General features: G+C 41.2%; 1 protein-coding gene across 1 annotated transcript in view; it reads right to left on the reverse strand.

The window, feature by feature from the left end:
* The window catches only part of LOC138966359 (uncharacterized), a 76,865-nt gene that overhangs the window by 59,198 nt on the left and 167 nt on the right, over window positions 1-17,500 (reverse strand). Inside the window, exon 1 of the mRNA XM_070338558.1 lies at window positions 16,875-17,500. This exon is cut by the window's right edge and continues 167 nt beyond it. The gene's annotated coding sequence lies outside the window, so the exon portion shown is untranslated. The remainder of the gene's footprint in view (window positions 1-16,874) is intronic.

The raw sequence follows: 17,500 nt of genomic DNA on the forward strand, positions 1-17,500 counted from the left end.
TATCCGGCTTTTTGTAAAAGTTGAGGCGGCACTGTCACACCCTCATTTTTCAATCAAATTGATTGAAATTTTGGCAAAGCAATCTTCGACGAAGGCCGGACTTTGGTATTGCATTTCAGCTTGGTGGCTTAAAAAATAATTAATGAATTTGGTCATTACAAAATCGGAAACTTGTCATTACATTTTTTTTTAAACGATCCAAAAACAATTTCATCTTATTCTTCGTCATTTTCTGATTCCAAAAACATATACATATAATTATTTGGATTACAAACAAGCTCTGAAAATTAAAAATATGAAAGTTATGATTAAAATAAATTGTCCGAAATCGATTTAAAAACAATTTCATCTTATTCCTTGTCGGTCCCTGATTTCAAAAACATATAGATATGATATGTTTGGATTAAAAACAAACTCAGTACGCTAAAAAGAATAGAGATACAGAAAAGCGTGTTATTGTTAACACGTGATTTGTAAAAACATTTTACAAATCACGTCGAACCTAAAACCGCGATTAGTAAAAAATGTATAAATGTAAAAATATCGCATTCCACAAAGTAATGCATGCCTTTTATTATTATTAATTTTTCTTGTTTAGAGCCTCTACGCTGAGTGGTGGGGGTGGTTTTAGTTCCACATCCCATTTTGGTGCAATCCCATTTTGCCGCCGTCCCATTTTTTGCCCCATCCCATTTTCGCGACATTTCACAAGCCAAGCGTCATTTTACTAACATGTCATAACAATAGCGCGACATCCCGTTTTGACACCATATTTCATTTGGCCGCCATGCCGTTTCACCGCATTCCATTTCGCCCCCATCCCATTGTCGCCACATTTCACAAGCCAAGCGTCATTTTACTACCGTGTCATCACAATAGCGCGACATCCCATTTTGACACCATCCCATTTGGCCGCCATCCCATTTTTATATTTAGTCAAGTTTTGACTAAATATTTTAACATCGAGGGGGAATCGAAACGAGGGTCGTGGTGTATGTGCGTGTGTGTGTGCGTGTGTGCGTGTGTGCGTGTGTGTGTGTGTGTGACTGTGTGTGTGTGTAGAGCGATTCAGACTAAACTACTGGACCGATCTTTATGAAATTTGACATGAGAGTTCCTGGGTATGAAATCCCCATACGTTTTTTTCATTTTTTTGATAAATGTCTTTGATGACGTCATATCCGGCTTTTCGTGAAAGTTGAGGCGGCACTGTCACGCCCTCATTTTTCAACCAAATTGGTTGAAATTTTGGTCAAGTAATCTTCGACGAAGCCCGGACTTTGGTATTGCATTTCAGCTTGGTGGCTTAAAAATTAATTAATGACTTTGGTCATTAAAAATCTGAAAATTGTAAAAAAAAAATAAAAATTTATAAAACGATCCAAATTTACGTTTATCTTATTCTCCATCATTTGCTGATTCCAAAAACATATAAATATGTTATATTTGGATTAAAAACAAGCTCTGAAAATTAAATATATAAAAATTATTATCAAAATTAAATTGTCCAAATCAATTTAAAAACACTTTCATCTTATTCCTTGTCGGTTCCTGATTCCAAAAAAATATAGATATGATATGTTTGGATTAAAAACACGCTCAGAAAGTTAAAACAAAGAGAGGTACAGAAAAGCGTGCTATCCTTCTTAGCGCAACTACTACCCCGCTCTTCTTGTCAATTTCACTGCCTTTGCCATGAGCAGTGGACTGACGATGCTACGAGTATACGGTCTAGCTGAAAAATGGCATTGCGTTCAGTTTCATTCTGTGAGTTCGACAGCTACTTGACTAAATATTGTATTTTCGCCTTACGCGACTTGTTTATTTATTCTTCTTGCCAAGCCTCACTATACTGTACTATACTGCGCTATTCAACTAGGAAGACATTCTGTTTACACCAAATCCCATTTTTGCCACAATCCAAAATGTCGCGAAATAGGGATGGCGGCGAAATGGGATGACGGCAAAACAGCATGGCGACAAAATGGAATGTGGCGCTAGTGGTATGACACGGTGGTAAAATGACACTTGGCCTGTGAAATGTCGCGAAAATGGGATGGGGGCAAAATGGGATAACGGCGAAACGGGTTTGCGCCAAAATGGGATGTGGAGCAAATGGTCCATGACATGGTGGTAAAATGACACTTGGCCTGAGAAATGTTGCCAAAATGGGATGGGGGCGAATTGGGATAACGGCGAAACGGGACTAATAGATCCCTTTTGGGGATTGACTTTGCGGTAGTGCGACTCTGTCACTGCTAGCTTTCCACTGGGAGAAAGCGACCGGAATTTCCCAACGATGGGACATCCTAGTAATGAAAAAATGAAAAAAGAAATCTTAAAATTAACAGAGTCGCGCTACCCCAAAAGTCAAGGGATTTCGTGATTTGTAGCGAAATCACGGGATTTGTAATTTTTTTAAAATTTTTACAAATCACGGGTTAACAGTTATCCTGCGCACTATTCTGGCTTGTCGATTTCACTGCCTTTGCCACGAGCAGTGGACTGACGAAACTACGAGTATGCGGTCTTGGTGAAAAAAAGCAGTGCGTTCAGTTTCATTCTGTGAGTTCGACAGCTTGACTAAATGTTGTTATTTCGTCTCTCTCTCTCTCTCTGTCTCTCTCTCTCTCTCTCTCTCTCTCTGTCTCTCTCTCTCTCTCTCTGTCTCTCTCTCTCTCTGTCTCTCTGTCTCTCTCTCTCTCTCTCTCTCTCTCTCTCTCTCTCTCTCTCTCTCTCTCTCAACATTGCTACGTTTGTATTGCAAAGCGGAATATTAAATAATAACATACGCAGATTGAATACCTGGCCATCATATTACTACCACCGCCCTGTCATGTATACCTGTCATGTGTCAATCGGCTGGAGGGTATTAAGACCTGTAGATGTATATGCATGGTACAGTTCTGTACATTTCCTGTATGCGTTGTAGAGGTTGGGTTAATATAGGCATCGTTGCTATCACACAGAGAGAAATAGAGCGGACACCATAATATATTCTTTCTAATGTTTAATTAAACGCTGGTTAAAATGTTTGATAACGGAACCTAAGGACACAGCAGCTTACGTTTATAATTACATTCGTTCAGTTCAGTGTTTTGTGTCGCTATCAACAAGTCAGATTAATTCGACTTGTTGCCGTTTCTACGGGTCTCTTTCGCGCGAACTGGTTTCTACGGGTCTCTTTCGCGCGAACTGGTTTCTACGGGTCTCTTTCGCGCGAACTGGTTTCTACGGGTCTCTTTCGCGCGAACTGGTTTCTACGGGTCTCTTTCGCGCGAACTGGTTTCTACGGGTCTCTTTCGCGCGAACTGAAATTTCTCTTTTCATTAGGACACTACAACATTCTATAGACTAATTGTGCCACGTGCTAAATTCTTCATCGGTTTCAGGGCGTGCAATTTTGAGGAAAAGTATTACTCATTCTTCGTAATTCAGAGAGGCGTAGACTACGACAGTCCCGCACATGGACCTCCTGCCTTGGCATAAACACTGTCTTTCTTCACGGCATGAAACGATTTCATCTCTCGAGTTAACATTTTCTGAATGAAGTCGTTTATCCCGTAATAGAAAAGCTGCTTTTTTTTCTCGCCCTGTTCTTTATTTTTTATTTTTTTATCTTTCTTGCATGCGCTAAAATTAGGTTAATGCAGTTCCTTGTGCACACACACACACACACACACACACACACACACACTGGGAAACAAAAAGTCTTTTTTTTCATTCGTGAGAACCAAAAATAACATCTCCCCCGCTACTGCACCTCCAAAGAAAATTTAAAACAAAAATCTCACTGTGCCCATCTGTCGCCCATGCAGAACGAATCGCATTGACACGAAGGGTGCAGACGGATTAGGAATGCGGATAGCTAGCTTGATTTTATCGACTTATAATTATGCATACAGTGGAACCCCCTTTTTTAAGACATTCACAAACGTGAGAAAATCAGTTTTTTTTTATTAAGATTAACAGACGTTATAAACAAACAAATCTGGAGGAAAAAAAATCGGTCTGAAAGGCGGAGAGATTTGAAATCAGGAGGTCTTAAATTGGGCGTTCCGCCGCATTGAGCCGCAAGGAAGAACAGATCACGCAATCAACATCAACAAAAAAGAAAGAAAAACACAAAACCGGACCTTCAGAGAAAGTTATGGCGACTTTGATCAACTCTCTGAAACCTTCGAGCACTAGGGCATAAACACCTCCAGGCATTTTTGCTACGCTTGACAAGTAGATGCCAAGAATGTTTCGTTTTTGTGTGTGCTCGTTTGCTGGCCCTGCAATATGTTACGAGCAGATCGCTAGAGATACGATTCACGTTTCTTCTGTCGTATTTAGAGTGCAAGAGTAAAACTGTTGTGTGCATGCGCAGAAAGGAATGTGGGGTGGAGGAGGGGGGGGGGGGGGGTGTGACGAGGAGAGGGGGGGGGAGACGGAAAGAGAGAGAGGAAGAGGTAGATTGTGATAAGGAGGAGGGTGATGGGAGGGAGAGGGGAGGCGGAGGAGAAAGAGGTAGATATTGAAAGGCAGAAAGGCTTCATGCAGTAGGTTATATTTTTTTAAATTTCTTTTGTTCTGTAAAGCGACGGTTTTCATTTCTATTTCTTTCTAGCTTCCAACTCTTCTTCTTCTTCTTCTTCGGCGTTCCAGAAGCTTCCAACTCAATGGATAGATGGCTGACTTTGTTCGCAAAAGTGTACCGTGGAGTTCGGCGAAGGAACCAGTTCCACAGGCGGGCGATTACACTCCAACGATTACCGTTTCCACACCTGTCTCTTTGAGGCTGTCCTTAATTCAGCTTGAAGTCGACTTCGCTAAGCCTTCTTACCGAACGTTCAAAGCCAAAGCTTTGTGCAGCGAGCTTCGTGAAGTAGACGTGGAGAATTTAACTTTTTCCCATTAATATTACCCAATATTGACGGACTGTGTGATGATATCTTCTGCTATGGTCTGTTGAGACAGTGATATCAAAATCGAGACCGGAGGTCGAGATTTTGATATCACTGTCGAAACAGACCAATAGCAGAAGATATCATCACACAGTCAGTGAATGTTAGATATATTGCTAATTCTCTGGACATTTTGTATTTACTGTAAAGAAATTACAAAAGTATTTGTCTCAGTTTTGGCTGTTCCATATTCCTCCCTCTGATTATTATTTCTTTTTGTTCACTCTTTTCTGGTACTTTTCAGTATTTAAAAATGTCTTTTCTTTCAAAAAGTCTTTAGTCACTTGCTCAACTAAATTCTGGGATCATTACATTTTCATATATATATTTGTTTGTTTTTAAATTTAGGTGTTTTTGTTTTTGAAGTGGGGAAGCAATAAAGAGGTCGTCGATATCAAAACTGATATCGACGGAAATGTCGTCGATATCACTTTTGCACTGAGCTCAGTTTTGCCCAATTGACCAATGGAAATCCACGTAACATATGAAATAGCAATATACTCAAATGATTACGGTTTACACATCTGTGGCAGTCCTAACCGATGACATGACACTTGTGCTATCAGTTTATAATACGCGATACTCACACGCTTTCAACCGAAGATGTTCTACCAGCAGCTGCAACGCTAGCAGAGCAGGAGAACATCTCTCTTTCGACGAAATCGTTCTGCGGCTCCGTTTTAGTCACTGTCCCGCATAGCCTATGGGTCGAAGGGACAGTAATACAGTATACAACAAGAAATTCCTCCGAGGTAGGAAAAACACCCCCGTCCTTACCATTCTCACTGCCACCAACTGAGAAGGTTATTTCCCTTTGACCATTAATATGTCCCTCTATAAGTCCTTGTAGAATCTTAATCCACCAATAACTCCCTAACCGTGTGTTTGACTGGTCCCAATTTTTCTAAGGACCGTCTCAGGAATGTATAGAACCTGTTCAACCAAGTTTGGTGACGATCGGTCCGTTCATTCTTGAGATCTATATGCGAACACAAACACACAAACACACAAACAAACAAACAAACAAACACATCGACCGAATCCTATACACACCCCTATACCGGGGGTGTAATAACCTCGGCGCAGAAATGTCGGGCGATATTGTACAACTCTGCCATCAGCGCACATTTACCAAGATCATACTCCCTCATCAGCTTCGCTTTCCGTGGACAATTTCTCCATAAAACAAACCTCAAACCAGCATCTATTTCGGTGTAACTTTTGAACCCAGCATCTATTTCTGTCCAATGTTCAACCCATCTATTTCTGCCCAATGTTCAACCCATCTATTTCGGTCTAACTTGACGGGAGTGGATCCACGACTGCCTCTGGGTATTTCTTTATGAGTGTTTTAGTTAGGTTAGCTTAATGTCTATACTGTCTTTTTTTTTTAATGTATTATTAATATTCTTAAATAAAGATTAGCTAATAGATTGCTCTTGAATGCACTATAGTGTGCTAACGTGAAAATCAAAAAGTTAGATGTCTAAGTTTATGAAACGTTGACTTATAGAGAAAAAGAAATATTCAGTAGATTCAAAGTATTTTTGCAAGCGGCGTATTGGCTTTCTCCTTGATAAAAGCAATGGGAAACGGTCTATTCATTATTCTTTTCTGTATAGAGCTCATGAAGCATGACCAATTTTAAAAATAGTTTAATGTCAAGCTTATTACCATTATTCGTGGCATATAATGTTTTAAATATAATATAATATCTGGAGTACTCGTTTTCATGCAAAGGCAAAACCCTTCTCTTTCACTTAAAACTACACCTGCACAGAGAAAAATAACGAAGGAGAAGGAGAAGAAGGAGAAGGAGAAGGAGAAGGAGAAGGAGAAGGAGAAGGAGAAGAAGAAGAAGAAGAAGAAGAAGAAGAAGAAGAAGAAGAAGAAGAAGAAGAAGAAGAAGAAGAAGAAGAACAACAACAACAACAACAACAACAACAACAACAACAACAACAACAACAACAACAACAACAACAACAACAACAAGAAAGAGGGAAGGAGAAGTAGGATTTTGAACTAAACCTATCAATTTACATCGCTGAAACGACAGGAGCAGAGTTTAATGCGAAAGGGGACACCCGCTGCAATTGAGTTATTGCCTGTTAAATACCAGTTTACAGGCAATTACTTGATCATCTGAAGGAGATAGCTTGATAACACGTTTTGTGTGTGTGTGGGTCCATGTATAACTTTCAGTGCACAGGACCGCGGTTAAAAGACAATCCTTTGCATCTTCCCACACAAATCCTGCGGACAATCTTGCAAGTGATCACGCAACCTAAGCTTTCATGGCCAGACGCAATGTTCAACAGTATTACATTTTTGAATCTAGGAGATAACGACTTTAGTAACTATTTAATCCTTTGAAGTTTGAAATGCAAATATGCCAATCTGAAGAAGAAGCAAATAAATAAGTAGAAGCCATACGAAAACAGCAACTACAGTCTAAGTTAATCTCAACCGGATCCACAGTTTAATTGCATAAAATAAGTTGAAACCTCTTCACCGGTGATGCTTCAAAGAAGACGAATTATTCTTAAAAGGCCTTAAGTATTAACAAGAATAAACGTCGTTGGTGTAGTTGTTGTTGTAGTTGTAGTTGTTCTTGTTGTTGTAGTTGTTGTTGTTGTTGTTGTTGTTGTTGTTGTTGTTGTTAAAGAACCAGAAGAATTCTACTAGATTACACGAGAAGATTATTACACATTGAATGTTTGATAAGAAATTAATATAATCGAACAAGAAAAGGATTATATGATACATTACATGTAATTGAAGTATGTGAAAACTGAAATACATAGTAACTATTTCAACATCAGCAGCTGAGGTCTTGGCCGATAAATACATATTATTGATTATGTGAACGTGATTCGAATTGATACATCTAAGCTAGGTCGAGATATAAAGTACCATGTGCATGAGCTGTCGAAACTGCCCAACCTACCACCACCACCACCACCTACGACCACTCAAAGGAACCCCAGTGAGATGTCTCTCTCCATGTAATCCACCTATCCTTAGCGACCACCTGGCTAAAACGACCAATTTGTGACGGTCCCCTGGATGGTCGTTATAAACGGCTTCGACTATACACCTCCGGGACAACCTGTGTCTGGCCTGTCTGAAAACACCTCCGCGTGAGGGGTTTTGCTGCCAGCGCGGTTAAGATAAAGAGGGAAAATTTTCTCTGCCCGCGCGGCAGCAAGCAAGATGTCTCTGAACTGTATATAAGATTAGTTTTCAAAAAATATCGGGCAAAAAAACAACAAGACTTTAGCAAAAAACGAGACGTGGAACGACTGTCCGTGTCCTTTTGGAAAGCGCTACAATTAAAAAAAACCTGATGTCACGCTATAGTGTATCGTATTACCAAAAGCGTCCGCATTTTTCTCAAATGAAAAGCGCTTCTCTCTGTGCCAACACGGCGGTGTGAGTATCGCATTGTGTACACCCGCTCACCTTTTGAAAATCATTTTCGGAAAGAATCTCAAGTATTTCTAGGGGACTCGCGTTTCGTCAGTTTCAAGGTTTGTGCTGTACTGCGGTGAATTATGTTGTACAAACAAGTTTTGGATTCATTCAGGTATACAGGAACAGTTATTATTTTACACGCTCGTTTCGCCCTCCCCCCCCCCCCTTTCACCTCCATCTCCCCACCCTCTTTTCCACCGAAAGCTTCTTTTTTTTCAAAAGCAAAAGCAACTTGCAGTAGCTCACCAGCAAAAATCAAATAATAAATGCGAGGGAAATGGCAAATGTATCGGCATTTCCAACACGTGAACCGGTGTAACACGACATGTTTACACCACGAAAAATTATCTCCGGAGTAAAAATTTCGTACGAAATTCGTACTCCGAGTACACCTTTCGTACGAGAAAAGAACTCGCCAAGGTACGAAAAAATCCCTCCCTACACTAAATTTTGACTCCCCAAATTTTAATTTCCAGTAAAAATCTCGTACGCGAAAATGGGATGCGGGCGAAGGGATAATGCCAATATGTGATCTCGCGCAAACAAATGTCGCTCTACCCTCCCTCCACCCCTTCCCCCACCAAAACTAACAGGGGACAGGGGAGTAAAAGTTGCGTACACCTGGCGTGGGCAGTAAACTTGCTCGTGTTAGGGTGGAATAATTTATTCGTTATTTATTCGTCAGGGGAGTAACATTTTCGACCGAAATGTTGACTCGGAACACACCTGTCGTTGGAAGTTATTTTCTCTTGTTATGGGGGAGTAGTTTTTTTCGAAAATGGAGTAGGCCTACAATTTTCGTACGACATTTTTTACTCCGGAGTAAAAATCTCGTGGGAGTAATTTTCTCGTGTTACACCGGCAGTGTTTCAGTAGCATTCGTTTCTTACAATGAGATTTGCACGTGCTTCAATATCAAACAAAGATGGCGGTGGAGGGGAGGTGGGGGTGCGGAGGGTCGGATGGATGAATGTGGGACGGGGCAATGGGTTTATTATAATAAAGAAGAAATAACTGGTAGGAATGACCACGGAAAGCGCTGTATGTTTTATTGCTGGCCCAGCCCTGTGGAAAACGAAAGACAAATGACGGCGCTCCGACAGAGGTCTTATGGGATGACGCGTGATGGTGCAGTCATGTTACACGGATTATATCGGCCCCCCAAAATGAGCTGAAAATATATCACCCCACGGGTATCTAGCCCTTTTTGCTGCGCGTCGCTGATATATCAAATATAATTATACACAAGTAGCACACTGTGTAATAAATCAGACGGCTACCCCCCAATGCCTGGAGCTAAAGCTGTTAAATTTTAAACTGTCTGAAGACTGTGAGAAAGAAATACAAAAGAAAAAAAGAAAAAATGCTTGGGGCTAATGCTGTAAAAGTGAACAGTAATATCTACAACAGAGGCAGGGAGAAGAAAATAAACAAGACCATTAAATCGTGCCGCGAATAAACAACGGAGTCCGGGCAACGTAGGCCTGAAGATCCAGGCATTAACATTTTATTTTTTAAAAGGCATTATCGTCATCATCATAATCATAACCAACATCATCATTATCAGAATCAGCAGCAGCTGCAGCAACAACAACAACAACAACAACAACAACAACAACAACAACAACAACAACAAAAACAACGACGACGATTACAGAAATAGTAGGCTTAAATATCGCATTACAAAACAGGCTGAGCACCAAGATCAGCGATATAATTTGTCATCTCGCGGAAGACACACACTGCTCTTGAGAGCCTTGAGAATTGAAACTGCACAATTTGTTTCAAACTCCTGATAGAAGCACATTAATTTCCACATACGCAGCGCACCAAGGATGACGACTGACGGAAGTCCGAAACGGGAATGATGACGAAGTCTGACTAATATATAAGAATTCTGTTTGATGTAAAGAAAGACAACTGATAAAAAGGAGCCAGACGTCAGTCCCAAGAAGCCGTCACAAGATAATCTTTCTGTTCGGAAACTGTAGATCAAAATGCAATCTTGTGAGAAAACGTATCCCTTTGGAAACCGTTGATCATTATTTGTCTGAGACCTTTGGTATACATTCCAGTACGTCAACGGGTGGATCTCTTTCTCTCTGGCTTTTTTTTTATCAGCGAGAATTGCAGCGCCAAATGCTGGCCTAATGTCCACGACACTCTCACCTCTAACCAGAGAAATCTTAAGAAACATCAATCTAAGCATACATCTACGCAAGTGAAAAGTCCGTTTCACAAATGCTGAACACCAGCAGTTATCAATGGAGGCACAATCAAACCTTATCTTTTCTAAGAAAACAAAACAAAACACATTTTGAAGTTGCGAAACGCGGAAGATACAAAACAACGCAGAAGAGAAAAGACCAATATAATAATTTAATCACAATCATTCAAAAAAGGTCAAAACGCACTAAATGCGTCAAGAAGGGATAAACTAATATGGGCGTTGGTAGGATTTTGTGACTGTGACAGCATAGGTTTATAGTTGCACTTCGTGCAAAATGGACTCGAAAATATCATGACTGAAATGTGAGTCAACAGTTGAAAGCAATCTACCAATCTGAGTTTAGCATCATACGAAATATTATGATGGCAGAATAAGACAAAAAGTCCGGGTCACTATTTGATTTATGATTGAGAAATGTATACCAGACACAGAAAAAGAAGTAAGTTAAAAACAAAAGAATCAATACTCAGTTGAGAGAGAGAAAGGGTGGGTGGGGGGGGGGGGGGGGGGAGAGAGAGAGAGAGAGAGAGAGATAGAGAAATAGAGAGACAGACAGGTAGACAGACAGGTAAACAGACAGACACAGACAGACAGACAGACAGGCAGAGAAAGAGAGAGAGAGAGAGAGAGAGAGAGAAAGAGAGAGAGAGAGAGAGAGAAAGAGAGAGAGAGAAAGAAAGAGATAGCTAAAGAAAAAAAAAGAAATAGAGAGAGAGCGACAGAAAAACAACAAAACAACAGAGAAACAGACATAACTCCACTCAAGCATATTCCTACACTTGCAAAATACAAAGAAGACATCAAAACCAAACAAGACAGAAAAAACGAAAGGAGGAAAGAAATTAACAAACAATCCGCAAATAATCAAACACGAACAGGCACAATGACAATTAATAGCAAAGAAAAGGCAAAATTGAGGCGAAGGAAAAACATAAAATTCGAAAAACAAAACATAAAGCTACCACAGCAACGCAGTAACTGCGCAAACAAGACAAAACACAAAGCACAAAAACACGATTGTCCGGCACATTCCGGACCGGTCAATCGCATAGGCTACACTTACGTGAGCCAAAAACTCACACACACACACACACACACACACACACACACACACACACACACACACACACACACACACACACACACCACCAACGAAGACCTAGAAAGGTGGGAGAAACAGTAAATGTAAAAATGTCTTCCCGCCTCAGCTAATAGATTTCTTTCTTTATATGGTGTTTAACGTCGTTTAGCTAATAGATCAGAATACAAATGCTATCAAACAGAAGAGAAATTAAGGAGAAAAGATTGAAAGGAAAGTGAAGAAAGAAACTTAAAAGAAAAAAAAGAGATACATTTGTTCAACCAAAAAAAGGAGAAACAGAGGGCAAAGTGCGGAAAATGAAAGCGAAAAAAAGCGTGTGAATGGCGACAAAGAATGAAAAGACACACACAAGTAAAGAAATAAAGAAAACCACAACAAAGGACAACAAATCTGAAAAAAATGTTTGGACAGAACAAAGACACAAAGAAACTCGAAAGGACGAGAGAGGGAGAGAGAGAGAGAGAGAGAGAGAAAAAGGCAGACGGACAGATAACAAGAGAAAGAGAGAAAGATAAAAAGAATGAAAGAAAGAAAGAAAAAAGAAAAAAAACACAGAGAGAAAGACAAAACAAAAAAGAAACAAAGAAATAAATACACAAACAAAGTAAGAAGAAGAAACAACATAACGGAGAAAAGGACGACACAGACACACACAAAAAGTTAAAAATAAAATTAAAACACGAACATTCTAATTAACAATCCATAAAGAAAGAAAGAAAGACGAATTTAACATCAAAATGCAAAACAAACTTCAACAATTTCGAAGAACGTCTTTGCGCGCGTTTGATTTTCACAGAAGTAGAATTATTTTGTAACAACGGTCTTAATCTGACAAAATACCACAACTACAGCGGCAAATGTTCATCATAATAAAATAAACTATTGATACGTATTGCTTCGCAAACGAAAGATGTAATATTATAAACAGAACATGAAAATTCAAAAATTAACCCCCAACAAAGTATTACCTAAGAACCAAAGAACTCCAAAAAAAGAAGAGAAAAAGTTTGCATTTGACACGGCAGAGTGACAACCAACCACCAAACACACACACACAAACACTCAAGCACAAGAAGCAGACACGTGGTAAGAAGAGGTCCACTCACAGAACAGTGTACAAGTCCTGCTCCAGTCGTACGCTTCCATTGTAAAAAGCATGGGGGCAAAGCGAGCAACCTTGCGGCGTGCCAACTTGGCTGGGACTCTGCGCGTGAAAGACTCTGGCATCGAGGGTCCACGGCAAGTAAAGCTCTTGGACGAAGCAGAAGAGCCGAGAAGAGAAGAGAGGGAAAATGGGAGTAAAGACTACCACCATCACCACCACTCCCCACCACCCACTCATTCACTCGCTCAGGACAAACTCAGCACCAGCAACGACCAAGAGTTTGTGTAGCAAGAACGTCACCGACCCAACGACGGACGGTGTACCCCTACTTCCACATACACACTCTTTTTCTCCAACTTCTAAACCCCTCCTCCTTCTTCTCCCCCTTTCCTCTCACCCTCCCACCCCCTTACTTTTTGCCTACGACTACGACGACCACCCTCCACCCCTACCCCCTTCGCGAGGCGCGGCTCTTCCAGCAGGCGCCGCTTAGCATCTCCGCCAGCGTCGCTACAACGACTTCATCGGCGATGAGTGGCGGTGGCTACTTGTTGCTGTTGATGCGGGGGCTGGGGAGGGGAGGGGGTAGAGGAGGGGGCAGAGGAGTCGAAAGGAGGAAGAAGAGGATTGGGGGAAGAGAAGTTTGCAGAGTGTTGACGTCACAGTGGTGGTGGTCAGTTGCAAATTGTCAAAGAGGAAGAAGGCAAAAAGAAAAGAGGACTTTAATAGAAAAGAAAGAGAGAGAGAGAGAGAGAGAGAGAGAGAGAGAGAGAGAGAGAGAGAGAGAGAGAGAGAGAGAGAGATAGAGAGACAGACAGACAGACAGACAGACAGACAGACAGACAGACAGAGAGCAAGACAAACACAGTGAGAGGAAGAAAGAGAGAGAGAGAGAGGGACAGAGACAGAGACAGAGAGACAGAGAGGGGGAGAAAGCGAGAAAGAGAGAGAGTGAGTGAGAGAAAGTGAGAGAGAGAGAGACAGACAGACAGACAGACAGACAGACAGACAGACAGACAGACAGACAGACAGACAGACATAGAGCAAGACAGAGAGCAAGACAGAGACAGTGAGAGGAAGAAAGAGAGACAGAGACAGAGAGACAGAGAGGGGGGGAGAAAGAGAGAGAGAGAGTGAGAGAGAGAGAGAGTGAGAGAGAGAGTGAGAGAGAGAGAAAGAGAGACAGAGACAGAGACAGTAACCAATATTGACGGACTGTGTGATGATATCTTCTGCTATGGTCTGTTGAGACAGTGATATCAAAATCGAGACCGGAGGTCGAGATTTTGATATTACTGTCCAAACAGACTAATAGCAGAAGATATCATCATACAATCAGTCAATGTTAGATATATTGCTAATTCTCTGGACATTTTGTATTTACTGTAAAGAAATTACAAAAGTATTTGTCTCAGTTTTGACTTTTCCATATCCCTCCCTCTGATTATTATTTCTTTTTGTTCTCTCTTTTCTTGTACTTTTCAGTATTTTAAAATGTCTTTCCTTTCAAAAAGTCTTTAGTCACTTGCTCAACTAAATTCTGGGATAATTACATTTTCATATATATATTTGTTTGTTTTTAAATTTAGGTGTTTTTGTTTTTGAAGTGGGCAAGCAATAAAGAGGTCGCCGATATCAAAACTGATATCGACGAAAATGTCGTCGATATCACTTTTGCACTGAGCTCAGTTTTGCCTAATTGACCAATGGAAATCCACGTAACATATGAAATAGCAATATAGACATGATAGAGAGAGATGATATCAAACAGAAAAAACATGAGAGAAAAAACCCAGAATAATGATAACGATAGCGGCAACAGTTTCTGTCTGTCTGTCTGTCTGTCTACCTGTCTGCCTGTCTGTTTGCGTGTATGTCTGTCTCACTGTCTGTATGTCTGTTTGGCTGTCTGGCTGTCTGTCAGTCCGCAGTAATACCTTGTCATTCCGTGTCAACACTGACGACAGTAATCAGTGCTATAGAGGTATTCTGCACTAAACACAAACCCACTGGCTGGAGATAAAGTGAGATTATAGAGTGAGATTATAGAGTGAGATTGACGGTCCGGTGTTGATGTTCAAGGCAACAGGCGGCACTTGAAAGAGTCTGTCAAACCCATTTACTCACATGTAACAACATTGCTGTCACATGCTGCCATGCATCGATATTTGAACATGCACGCGAAAAGGAAGAGAAGAGAGAGAGAGAGAGAGAGAGAGAGAGAGAGAGAGAGAGAGAGAGAGAGAGAGAGAAGAGAGAGAGAGAGAGAGAGACTGAGAGAGAGAGAGAGACAGAGAGAGAGACTGAGAGAGAGAGAGAGAGAAAGAGAGAGAGACAGAGAGAGAGACTGAGAGAGAGAGAGAGAAAGAGAGAGAGACAGAGAGAGAGACTGAGAGAGAGAGAGAGACTGAGAGAGAGACAGAGAGAGAGAGAGAGAGAGAGAGAGAGAGAGAGAGAGAGAGAGAGAGAGAGACAGAGAGAGAGGCAGAGAGGCAGAAAGACAGAGACATAGACACAGAGAGAGACAGAGACAGAGACAGAGAGACAGAGACAGAGAGAGAGAAAGAGACAGAGAGAAAGACAGAGACAGAGAGAGAGACAGAGACAGAGAGAGAGACAGACAGAGAGAGAGACAGAGACAGAGAGAGAGACAGACAGAGAGAGACAGAAACAGAGACAGAGAGAGAGGGGGGGGGAAGAGACAGAGAGACAGACAGACAGACGCAGACAGAGTCCAGAGTTATTTGTTTTGTGTTTTCTCTTTTAAGGGGAAGGGAGGGGGCAGGTGAGAGGGGGTGGGGGGAGGGGGGGGGGGGGCGGGGGGAGGGGATGTCGAGGAGAAGCTATGACTTCAAGTAACTCATCCGTTGCTGTTCACAGGTTCAAGAAAACTGGAAGCAATGCAATTTTCAGGAAAAGCTCATTCAGTCATAGCTTGATGTACGAACTCTTATTTTGCACAACAACAAAACCCATCCAGGGAGCTTGTCAAAGCGCGATATGCTCACTAACATAAACACGGACGAACAGACAGAGAGACAGACAGACAGGCGGACAGACACAACCACACACTACAACTGATAATTTCATTCACGACGCAAACTCGAAAAGCTGTCTCCATCGAGCTAATTCATTTACGGAATGACAAGCAGAAAATCAAATCTCATCATTCGGTATTGACACTAAATTGCGCACGACTGAGAATATAACAGCGAAGCGATCCAACAGCTCACAAACAAACCTGCGCGTGCACCATTCACCATTAATCTCTTCAGATATAACCCCTTTAACCCCCTCTCTTCTATTTCAAATAACTGTGGCTAAAAAAATTAGCATTTCTTTTGGAAAACAAATTCGAATTTTACTACAGCCGTGCACCTGGCGTTTCAAACAAACGCTGAACAAACTTCTTCAAATTTGTTTCTGTGGCTGTCGTCTGGCCATTATGGATACAAATCGTCTACAAAAGATACACCGCAGCTGTTGTCAGTTAATTCATTTGCTGTAAGAATGTCTTTTATATCTACCTGTTGATATAACCACGACCGTTTTCAACGCTCTTTCTCTCTCTCATTTTCTCTACTGTATGTGTGCACGGTATGCCAGTTTTGCAGCGTTCCCGAGTACGGGTTGCAATTTTAACTATGTACATTCACGCATTCACGATACAGAGAATCGTATTTAAACCACTGTGTCATCTTTACAGTATCCGCTGATTTTATCTTCAGTTTTTGCCACACCTGGCGCAGTTGTAATTTTCCAACCACAGATACATTTTACCAAGAGTATAATTTGTTACATATGTTGTCAGAACGATTTATTGAGACCCCGTTCAATGACAGTTAATTTTCGTTTTCAAACTTTCGTCACCTGCTGTTATTGTTCCGAAAGATTGGTAAAGTGAATCGTTATTTAAATTACTACACACACACATTTTATAAACAACACACAAATGGTTCAAGGAAAAGTTCAAAAGCCAACGACCCGTATCTGCCAGAAACAAAGAAAACTTACCTTGAACATTTGTTTTTGAAGTTTTCTGTCATCGGTTCACTCTGTCACCATGGGAAAACATATCCCGTAAAATGACAGACTAGAAGTTGAAGTCAGGTGAAACTTTTCGTCGTATTCCTCACAGACTGTGGAGCCACAACACAATGATTTTCCACAATTTTCAGGTACTCCACAAAAAGTTCCAGTTTTAAAACTCCAAGTCGGCTGTTTCGGACCTCCAGTAAGCAGAAAGTAGAAAGCCGGTGACAAATCCACTCACAGTAAATCCACAGTAAAGAAATTTTTTTCGCCGCGCGCGCGTGAGAGACACGCGCACAAGGTTACACAACACACACGCACACGCGTGCACGAGGCAAACTTTTTTTTCTCTCTCTCTCTCTTTCTATCCGACAGCCAGAGAAATCGAAAGCCACAACCTTTGCTGAATACCACCACAACGATTTAATTCAAGCCGGTGTTTAGTTCACCGAGCCCCGCAATGTAATGAAGACACAATTAATTTAAAAGCAAGATTCAGCTGTGGTAGTAGTAGACTGACGACACACACACTCACACACAGACACGCACTGAGAACGGTCACCACCTGCGTTTTGGCCCTGCAGCAAACTGACAACAGCAAAAAAATA

The sequence above is a fragment of the Littorina saxatilis genome, linkage group LG5 (assembly GCF_037325665.1).
Source record: "Littorina saxatilis isolate snail1 linkage group LG5, US_GU_Lsax_2.0, whole genome shotgun sequence".
NCBI lineage: Eukaryota > Metazoa > Mollusca > Gastropoda > Littorinimorpha > Littorinidae > Littorina > Littorina saxatilis.